Genomic DNA, 12,242 nt, shown 5'->3' with positions numbered 1-12,242 from the left:
TGGGAAGACCTTTCTTGGCCACATGTCGTACCTTGATAGATGTGCAAAAAGGTGAACTCACTATGAGGGTGCAAGATCAAGATGTGACATTCAATGTATTCAATGCGATGAAATTCCCTATGAAAGATGAGGAGTGCTTCAAGGTAGATTTGGTCGATTCTGCAGTTATTTCAGAACTTGATCATGTGCTAAGGTCTGACGCCTTAGAAAAAAGCCTTATTGGGGGATTTCGACAGTGAAGATGATGAAGGCAATGAGCGGTTACAATATTTGAATGCTTCTCCTTGGAAACGGAAGTTAGACATGCCATTTGAATCACTTGGTAATACTGATCTCAAGAATGTTGAGGGAAAGCTCAAACCATCTATTGAGGAAGCACCTACTTTGGAGCTTAAACCATTGCCCGAAAACTGGAGGTATGCTTTTTTAGGTGAAGCATCTACTTTGCCTGTTATTATTGCATCTGACCTTTCAGGTAGTGATGAGGACAAGCTCTTGAGGATTCTGAGAGAATTCAAATCGGCTATCGGGTGGACTATAGCAGATATAAAAGGGATCAGCCCTTTATACTGCATCCATAAAATTCTGCTAGAGGAAGGTAGCAAGTCGACTGTTGAGCAACAACGAAGGCTTAATCCTATAATGAAAGAAGTGGTGAAGAAAGAAATTCTAAAATGGCTAGATGCAGGAAATATATATCCTATTTCTGATAGTTCTTGCGTGAGCCTCGTGCAATGTGTACCCAAGAAAGGAGGTATTATTGTGGTAGCAAATGAGAAGAACGAGCTCATCCCTACTCGAACAATCACGGGATGTAGGGTATGCATGGACTACAGGAAGTTGAATAAAGCCACGAGGAAGGATCACTTCCCTCTTCCATTCATTGATCATATGCTTGACAAGTTGGCTGGTCATGAGTATTATTATCTTCTAGATGGCTATTCGGGCTACAATCAGATTTGCATTGCACCAGAAGATCAAGAGAAGACCACCTTCACTTGTCCATTTGGCACGTTTGCTTTTCGCAGAGTTTCTTTTGGCTTATATGGTGCACCTGCCACTTTTCAGAGATGCATGATGGCCATATTCTCTGATATGATTGGAAATAATGTTGAAGTCTTCATGGACGACTTCTCTGTCTTTGGACATTCATATGATGACAAGTCACACATCAATTTACTAAAAGAGCAGTGCGTCCTTTGTTGCTCATTCCGCACATTACTCCACTTTCCGCTCCAATTCTTCAATAATTATCCTCGATCAGAAGTCTAATTCACTAAGATTCCTTCTCCGAGTGTGTTACAAACAACTAAGCTTTACAAACTTATATTTGCACAAGAACCTCGGTGACACATATCATCATACACACAGCATCACTATTCACATCTAACGAACATTTTTTCCTCAATACCTACAAACATCATGTCATCTTTTGAGATTTCACCTGTCTTCATCCAAACCACAATTATTCATGGCAACACTTTTGGAACCAATAACTACTTGGCTCTGCTTTCACATCAGCAGTTTTCTCAACCTTTTCATGATATACGGGATTTCTTACTTCAATGTCCAATTGGATATGCTCACAAATCCTACTAAGGTATCATACAGGGGTGTAATGCAGGTATGGGATACAACTCTAATTAATGAAACAAATATTGCTTTCTTTTTTGAATATAAGGGATGCAGGTATGAGGTTGATATTGATGTTCTGGTTCAAGCATTGAGGTTGCCTGCTTGTGATGGTGCTCCTGATAATTATGCAACTGAGCAGCTGTTTGATATGCTCAGAACTCTGAACTATAAAGGTGACATCACGGCAATTGGAAAATTGATAGGGACAAAATTAAAGAGAGAATGGAATTGACATTAGCAGATGTTTCTTGAATAAGACAAAAATTTTGATGCTCTTCCGTATACTTCTCTGAAAATTGGGTACTCTCTTCCCTATTCTGGTAATTTTGACTATGGTAACATCATTCTTCAATTCATAATTGCTAGGAGATCAGATGCATCAGGAGTATTAGGGTATACTAGATTTCTTCAACTGATTTTTAATTTTCTATGCCCTAATGCTGAATTTGCTAATGATGAATTGCTTCCTGTATTTCTAATTTTTGAGAAGGCTATCACTGATAATATCAAAAGAGATGAAAAGAATAACTTTTCAGGACCTCCCTTCCTGCCTCAGGAAGTTAGGTAATTTCTATTGAGAAATAAACCTACTTCTTCATAAGTGCCTATAAATCCTAATGCTGGCACCTCTGTAACATTTCCTGATGTTGTGGAACAAGACACTACCCATCTTGTTTCTAACCCAAGCATTCCTTCTACTAAACAGAATTCCAATCCAGCTCCTAAATTACTCTGATGTCTCTCAAAAGGCATCAGTTGTACTAAAAAAAAGGTTGGTTAAGAAATCTGTTCAATCTAAACAGAGAGCTCAACATGCCTCACTTAGTGAGAGTGAGAAGAAAGAAGAATGTTTTCCAGTCTGGAAAAGAAGGATGATCATGCAAGATGATTTTAACTCTGATGATCAGATGCCCATTGGGCCAAAGATGAAGATAATGAAATCATCAGTTGCAATTCCTGATGACTCTGTTGACACAGCTGGAACTAAGGAGCCAACCACTGATGCTAGTGCTCTGATCACAAAGTTTTCGATGAACAAAAAACTGCTGAGCCCAAAAAACTGACAAGAGCAAGTTGAAAAGAAAAGCTGATGATGTGGTTTGGTACATCAGAAAGAAGAAAAAGGCTCAGTCCTCTCTATGGATGTCAGTCCACAAGAACATAAGTCTTAAAAGGATTTAGCAAATGAGACACATCCAGTCACACAAGAACCATCTTCTCAAAGGGAAGATGCAGACAAAGAGGCTGCACAAATAATTGTTGATTTTGCTCAAGGTGATCTACTTGCTGACTCTGAACAACTCAAGAAAAGAAGGTTCATCAGGATGTATTGTCAAAGGTGGATGTAGTTCTTAATGATCTGATGTTTGAGGAGAGTCCACAAGAACCTTCACTAATTCTTGCTGAAGCAGCTCATATTCTTTAGGCCCCACAAGAACCATCAGTTCAAAGTACTGATGTTGGCCTAGTTCATTCTCCTGAAAAATCAAATCATGATGCTACAACAAATCCTTATATTGATTAACTATCCATTCAAGCAGCTTCTACTGATGATTTTTTGCTGCTAACTAGCTTGTTAAAGAATTTTGATGCGTTTTTTGTTCTTCCACTATCATCACTTCCACTTGAGGATTCACCTTAAGGTATTTCTTAGATTCCTCTGTTGTTCCTTATGTTTGTATGATTATAAATAGTCTCTTGTTTGAGGATACCTCTATTTATATGACAAGCATACTACTCCTCTCAGCCATCTCTTATTTCTTTGCAAAATGTATGATTATGCTTTTCTGTGAGACTGTGTGAAAATACTATATGAGAAAATTAGATTTTGAGTGGCAGTCTCCTGTACTCTGGCAAAAGGAGAGGTAGTTTTGAGAAAAGAATTTTATAAGTTTTTTCTTTGCTTATAAATTTTCTTATGTGAGACATATTACTCTCAAAAGTAATATATTGTGTGAGCAGTGATGAGATCACTTGAAAAGAAAAGAGAGATTTAGGTGTTACTTTGTTTTATATTTCGGGATCTCATCAGGAACAGACACTTATTGCTAAGGATCCTCTTAAAGGAAAACAATTCTGCCTAGCTCTGCGAACTCTTCTGAGGGTCTGTCTAGCTCTGATTCTAATAAAGATAGTGATCATGATGATTCTGACACAGCTCAGCTTAAAACTACTATTGATGCATCTAAGAAGTCCAATATTGGTTCTTCTTCACATTTCAATGCCGATTCTTCTTATTACAATGCTGATGCTGAGCATTTTCGAAAGACTAAATGGGATTTTGCATGGAGAGATGCACATACTTCTATCTCCTCAGCTGTAGGTATACAACATGTTCACAGGGCCAATGATGGACTTCAAAAACCTGAACTTAAATTGCATCTTAAGGCTTCTACCATCTCTGTGAAAGGAATTCTCTCTGAACTTGCTGATATGAAGAAATCTCATACTAGTTTACAGAATAAGATTGATTCATTTATGATCAATCCACTTACTTCGGCTGACCTTATAAGTGTGAGAAAGGCTGTCAAAGTCGTGGTTCAATCTCAACAAAGCATGGATACTCAATTTTCTTCCTTGGAACATAAAGTGTCTTCAATGGCTGATAAACTAGATGCTATGTTTTCTCTTCTTTCAAATACTGATGCCAAAAAGGAGGAGAAGATAGTTGTCAAAAAATGTACACCTGACTCTATTCAGTTGAAAGATAAAGATACTGATGGTGATAAAAATCTGATTGTAAATGTTCAAATTTCTTCTATTGCCCAACAACCTCAACATTCTAAAAGATCCAGTTCTTCAGGACAAGGAAAGTCTACTGGTGCTCATGAAGTTAAGCACAAGACTAATGTTGATGCTCCGAAAACTGGTGATGTTACAATCTCTAACTTAGCAGATGGTCAAGATTATTCTTTCCATACAGACACAAGGAAACAGGTGAAGAGATTGTTCTGTACTACAAGGATAAAAGGTTTGAGAAAAAGAATGCTAGAAGTGCTCTTGGATTCATAACTGAAGAATTTCTTGATCTAACAACTGAAGAAGCAGTTATGCAATAGAAGGAGTTAATGGCTCAAATTGAAGCTGAAGCAAACACCTCTAAAGGAAGAGGAAAAAGAGGTGGAAGAGCTAGAGGAAGAAGAGGAAGAGGAAGAATTTCTAATTCAAGTCAAGTGTCTACAATTGATTCTGCATTTTTGAATGTTCTATTCAGAGAAGGTTTTGTTCCTGTACAAGGACATGATTTAAAAGAAGAAGTTGATGATACTGAAGAGATGATTGTCCAAAGAAAGAAGAAATTAACCGTTGACATTGCTCAAGTTGATATAACTAATGCAAATGTGTCTCTTAAAGCAGACTCAAAATTTTGAGGAAAAAGCAGATTCTGATGCTGTGAATCTGATAGCTGATTTTGACACTGATGAAAAGGTGATCAAAGTATTGGATGAAATAATTCTTGATGAACAAGAAAGAATTGACAGAAGGAGAGCTGATCAAGCATGCAGTGAATATGAGCAAAGAATTCTAAATTCAAGGAGAGAGCTGTGGCAGAAAATAAGAGGTAAGATTCATGATTTATCTACAGGGTATGCTCCTCTCAGTAAGAAGGATAAAAGATGGAAATATGTTTATTCATTTAGTTATCCTAAAGGATTCAAGCATATTAAATTTGTGTCAGCAGGACTAAGGGATTCTATTTCAGAACAGGAGAATATTGATAAGTCCATCAAGAAACCTTCTCGGGTGGAACATAGTGAAAAGCTAAAGCTTATCAAAACTCATACTAGAGGAGGTATTGGTCATTCTGGAATGGAAACTCTAAGGTCTGATTTACAGGACACAGATATTCTGACTGACAATCTTGGTGAAAGAATTACTCCTTCACATCTTGAGAAGGTTGAAGCTGTAAAGATTGTATATATGAAGATAAATCTTGGTGATGTTAGAGAAGAGATTTTGTACTTCTTGAGAGATGGTAAAGTGAAAAGCTTTACATTGTAGCAACTTTTGATGAAGACTGTGACAGAGTTGAAATATATTCACTATCTTCTTAGAGTTGAGGATAATGTCACCAGAAACTGGTCTTCTATGATACTTAAGAGTATAAGAAGAAGAGTCATGAACAAAGAAGACAAATACAATGATGATTATATTCCTATGTACAGAACTTATATTGGTCAAGAAATGAAGATGGAATAGGGAGCTGCAGTTCTAAAAGTTTTCTCAACAATCCTCAGTTATCTTTCAGTCCTGATCATGAAGATGTCAGCTTAAGCTTTATGTTGATTGGTGATCTTGAAATAACTAAGAGTTTGATCTCTAAATTAAGATCAGCCATTTATCAGCTTGGAGAAGATACTGAAGAGAAAAAAGAGTTGAAGAAAAAGCTTGTCAAAGTCCTTCAAGACAAGGAGGAAGAAAGGTTGAACAACTTTCTGGAAATAAATGTCAGTTATCTTAGGATACTGAAGTAAGCCTTATTCCTTGTACATTTTGTAATTGGTTTTGGCATCATTGAGAATGAAATTTGTGCTTCATTACATTAAGCATAAATTGGGGGAGATTGTTACGTGCTAATTCTCAATGATAAGGAGGAACTCAGGATCTGACTATTTTAGATGTCATCAGTATTTGATGTGCCGTCAGGATTTGATGCATCATCAGTATCTGCAGAACATCAGCATCTGAAGGCAGTCTGTTGTGAAGATTAATTATGTTCCTTATTTTGAGGGATGGATATCTGTTGCATTCTGAGTGATAGGACTTTGTATATTCAGTTAAAGATATGTATTATTTTCTGTTAGTAATTGATAATGCATATCCTAGACTGATTTGTAGCAGTTGTGTATTATATAAACACAGTTTAGGTCATCACATAGTGATTAACTCGAGCATTATAAGACCTAGCAGCTCTCAAGAACATCGGTATTTCTTGAGAGAGTTTGTAACAGTTTTTATCAAAAATATAAAGAACTGTTATATTTTTTTATACTTGTTTGAAACATTTATACAATTGTATCCAACCCCCCTTAAACAATTGTATTACTACTGCGCAACACTGTTTGTGTAGACTTTTTATCAATAATGTGTGGCTGAGGAGAGAGGGCTTGCTAATCTGCAACCAGAATCTTTTATTCTCACAAAAAGCTATCATGCGACCATATACTACTCAGCTGGCGACTAGTTAACTTGATTGCTTTATTCATTTACTTAATCAAACAATACCAACCTGCGATCAATTGGTTTGCAAGGTTTCTTTTGTTTGTTTTTTATTTCTTTTTTCTATTTCTTTTTTTTTTCTATTTATTTTTGTATTTTCCTTTTGTCTTTCTTTTCTTTTCTTTTTCCTTTTTTTTGTTTTGTTTTCTTTTTCTATTTATTTAAGTTTAAGTTGTAACTAAATTAATCTATAAAATAAACTTAAATATAACTTATATAAATAAACTAATTTAGATTTATAAAATAAACTTATTTAAAGTTTATAAAATAAATCATTTTAAGTTTATTAAATAAATTATATTAAAGTCCATTAAATAAATTTATTTAATTTAACAATTAAACTTTGAGCTTCGCCAGTCCCTCGAGAAGTTTAGCTGTATACCTCGCGCACCTCTTCTCGTACTTTAACAGATAAACGTTCAATCCAAGTATGTTCCTCAACTTAACAATTATTTTAAAAATATTACCCAGATTCCTTTCACGAGCTGTTGACACCTAGTGCAACTGGTCTGGTTCACAGACGACTAAACCTGATTCAGGTCTTCGTATAATAGCCTTGATTACATTGGTAAACTTGCAACAACTTTATCGCTTCGGACACTGACTGTCAAAAAACAAATGTACTTTCACTGGAATCCTTTCTGGTACTTTAGACAACGTCTTCATTGCTACTACAATCTCGAAATTGTAACTTATCCTTTATGTTTGTGGGCCTAAGGATTTTAGTATACTTATGTTTTGACAATTATGTAGTCAAAGTATACTTTTAACTTCAAGCACTTGTATAAGATTTGTGAGTCTTAGCCAAGATCCAAATTAGAGAAGTGCAAGTAATTTGCGTAAGATCGTGCTTTTGAAGTTTAGACAAATAATTACGAGTAGTTTATATATATCGAATAAGAACCCCACGGAACATTGGAAGATGTTAGAAGGGGTTTATACGATATGTCTCGTAATTGTTTATATATACGATATGTGTTAGCCAAGATCCAATTAAATAACGTGAAAGTAATTGGCTAACTCCTGGATTTGATTCGTCTTTAAAAATAACGGATGATTACGAAGTGTTTATAGATCGAGTTATAATCCCCCGGAACACCAAATATGTTAGAAGGGATTAAACTATGCTTTGTAATTATTTTATGTGCACGAATATTTGTTAGCCAAGATCCAATTAAATAACGTGAAAGTAATTGGCTAACTCATAAACTTAATCTGTTTTGATATTTGACAAATTACGAAGTGTTTATAGATCGAGTTATAATCCCCCGGAATACTAAAGATGTTAGATAGGATTAAACTATGCTTCGTAATTATTTTATGTGCACGAATATTTGTTATCCAAGATCCAATTAAAGAGCATGAAAATAATTGGCTAACTCGTGAACTTGTGTCAAATATAATCTCCCCTTTGGAGATTAAGTACTTATCTTTATAGATCTTCTTGATGAAATAATTTTTTGAAAATCAAGTACTTATTCGAATTCCGAGTTCGAATCTTAGTTCTCTTTTCCCTTGAGAACTTTATTTATAAGATATCTTGTATTAGAGTTCAAGATGAAGTAGAGAAGTTAAGTACAAAGCTCAAATAAAAAGAACTCAAATAAGAAGCTAAAAGTTACCACTTTTGAGAAACGGTCGGAAAAAGTCGTCAGAGGTTCGGCCGGATTTTGGCACTTTGGTCGAACTTGGGCAGCCCTTCGGGAGGCCGGAGATTGGTAGTGGATGAGCTCACTTGGTGGGATAAAGCTTGGTTGGGTGAAGCTAAGCTTGGATTTCAAAAACCTTGTGTATATGTATATATGTTTAAGACATAAAAAGTTTTTGAGAAGAAGTGTGTGTATAGAATTTGAAAGAGATGAAGAGAGGAATTTATTAAAAAATCCCAGTAACTTTGTGGGTTTTTAGCTTGAAGAAAATGGGTTGGGGTGGGGGTTTATTTATAGGAGAAGTTGGGTTGATTAAATGGTGGAGATTTGAGAAAAATGGATGGTGGATGATGTATGTCACTTGGATTGATGACATGGAAAGCAAAGTGTGTTTCTTTGCAACTTGGCATATGAGAAAAACAAGTTTATGGAGCCAAAAATTCAGCTGATTTATTTATATAATAATGTATTTTCCTTTTTCTTTTAATCTTTGTTTAATCACTTAATTAAGCATTAAACACCAATAATTATAACCACTCTAAAAACTCTTAAATAAATACCATAAAAAATATGATAATTACTTAAATAATATAAAATGATGTCCTGCAAGTTTTAGTCAACTTTGGTCAATGGTAACTAGGTCAAACATGGTCAACTGTGGGACCAACTGCCTCGAAATTTATGCCCGGGCAAAATTTCTCGAAATGTTACGAAATTTTTACCATACTTAGAAAATACCATTTAAATTATCCATACCAAATTTCAAGTCATTTTATCATGTAGAAGTATTTTATCTAAAAGTAAAACTGTTCTGTCAGTCTTTTCTTCCAAGTAAAATATCATTGGTCTTGAAATAAAGTAGATGGATCTTTTGACCAAAGTTTTGAATTGTATACATACTTGAAATATATTTCATAATATATAAAATATATTTGGAAGATAGGAAATGTATTTGAGTATTTTTGAGTAATTTTCTCCTAGAAATGCTGATTTTACGAAATGGGATAAAATTGTTGTAAGTATGCATGAAATGAGTTGTAGAACTGGATATTAATATTCCAACCATGAATATTAATAAACTTTGAATAAAACTCTTTTTGATTGATGTGAGAATATATTTTTGAGCGAAGAGTGAAATATTTTTGATATAACACGAGACCTCTAAAGAATATTTCTGATATATTCCTTATTTGAGTTTGTTGCCATATTCCTGTTGCAACACATATCTAAGAAATGTCATATCTTGATATTTCTTCTTTGATCATATTGATTTAGAGATATATTCCATAATAGATATAATTTTGATATTTTGGAAAACTGGACTATCTCTTTTATACTTATATATGTGACATAAATATGTTTGAAATAAATGATTTTGCTAGTTTGATTTTTTGACTTTGATTTGGATCAATTGAATTCATGTCCTAATAGAGAGGATTTACGTGTAATTAAATTTTATGTTTAGTCATACAAATATCAAAATAAATAACATATCGAAGATATCCTTTCAAAGTCAAAACATGGAAAATGCTCTGAATAATCATATTAGGTTAGAAAGAAGTTTTCCCGAGACTTCCAGGGTGTAAAAACGTAAAAACGGTTGAAGTTGGATGATTCTCGATTATACAAAATAATTTATAATTACTCGGAAAAATAATTTATTAAATCCATAAATCCTTTATAAAATTAAATAACAACATATAAATTAATAGAAAAATATCAAAATTATCTATACTTTATTTTGGACATATAAAAATTAAAATACTCAAATTTTACCACATATAAACATCCAAACACAGATACCGATTAACAGATTATTCACCAAAATTCTTATAATAATTATTTATTGATAAAAGTAACTACACATTATATCCCGAATATTATAATGATGCCAAAAAGGGGAGAATATTGTTAGATCTAAATGCAAGCAACTGACATTGACAAATGCTGATGATGAACATCCTGATGGAGGTAATAAGGGGGGACAAAAGGATAGTGTAAGGAGAAGAGGTGAAGAGCTAGTTGGGATTAGTGGCTCATCAAAAGCTGTCACTAGGTCTTAATCTAGACAAGGTAGAGAAAGTAGTAGAAGTGAAACGAGAGTTCAATCTAAAGAACCGACTGTGACTACAACAACTCAACAAACTCTGAAAGTCACAACTGCTGATGATGACCAAGGCATTCTGGAGATAGAAGCCGGTGCAGAAGCAAGGTAGTATCTTCAAACTCTGGAAGTAAAAGGTCGAAAGACAACTCTATTCTACAAGGACCCAAAGATTCAATATTTGACTCTGAGGTGAGTAGAAGAATATTTGAGAAAGAAAATCCTGGAGTTGATCTAAAATAGCTAAGGCAAATGAAGGAAGAATTCAAGAATTCTATAAAGACAACAAATACTAATGCTATTGTTATCTCTCAAGATCCATATGAAGATGATCCCTCTAACAGACCAACCGAAGGGCTAGTCATAAGGGAGGTAAGTCAGGAAGATGTTGAAAGACCTCTTAGGTCCCAAGTTATCTTAATTGCTGACAGGAGTCATAAGAGGAAAAAAGAAGATAGGAGAGAAGTCCAAGCCTTCAAAGCCTAAAGTCAAAGTTGTTGCTAAAAAGAAATCAGTATATAAGGCAACTAAATCTCAAATACTGGTAGATTCAGTCTATACATTAGCTCAATCTTTTGATACTGAAGAAAGAGTTGAAGAAGAAGAAGTCAGTCAAGCTCATCAAAGAAGGAAGATTCATGGAGCTGACTGGGCAAAAAAACTTAAGTTAACCTCTAACATTGCTCAAATTAATGAAGAAGCAAATGTTGTTGTTCAACCAATCACAACCTCTGATACTACTCATGTTGATGATTCTTCAAACCCAATTTAAGCTAAGTTATCAAATCCTGATTCTGAAAATATAATCTCTGATAAGCCAGAACTTACTTTTGAAGAAAAGAGAAAGTTATTGTGGGGAAGCAAGAAACCTACACCTAGAAGAGATTCCTCTAAAACATTAAAGAAGATTTATAGTGGGAGTTCTCATGCTAGAAAACCTGGGATCACAAGTGGTCTTGGAAGGTTAAATGTTGATCCATCTGTAGGTGATGCTTGATTCTAAGGAAGCATGCTAATTTGACAGAAATTGGAGACAGTGTAATGCTTGAAGACTTACAGAAGATCATATCAGTATAAATTGTTATTGATCTTGTTGGAGAGAAAATAATTTATTTTCTGGAGTCTGGGAAAAGATTAAGGTTGACTCAAGAACAGTTGAGAGATAAACCATGGCAGGAATTGGAACTTGTTGCTACAATTCTCAAGGTAACCAATCCTGTAACTGCCAGATGGTCTACATTTATAAAGAACCTGATACAGTTAAAGCAGAGAGGGATGCCTTACAAATATAACTATATTCCAAAGTACATTGATCAATATGAATATGTTGTTGATATGCCCATTGGAGGAGTTAAGATAGAAATGAGTCTAGGAAGACAAGTCTTAATTTTTAATCCTGGTGGAAAGAAGATTGGGTTTCTGGAACTGGGTGATCTATCTCTTGGAAATTCAAAATTACATGATCTCGGGGCTACCATCTATTAGAATGATGAATCAAAAGATGAACTGAAAGAACACAAACAGAGAATGCAATGGTATTTGGATATAATGGAAGAAAATCTGCTGAAGAAGTTTCTTGAAGAAGCTTAGGACTGTGTTAGAGTTTAAAATGAAGAATAAAGTCTGATAATCAT

This window comes from Apium graveolens, chromosome 3 (assembly GCF_009905375.1).
Source record: "Apium graveolens cultivar Ventura chromosome 3, ASM990537v1, whole genome shotgun sequence".
Lineage (NCBI taxonomy): Eukaryota > Viridiplantae > Streptophyta > Magnoliopsida > Apiales > Apiaceae > Apium > Apium graveolens.
This window is presented reverse-complemented; position numbering follows the sequence as displayed.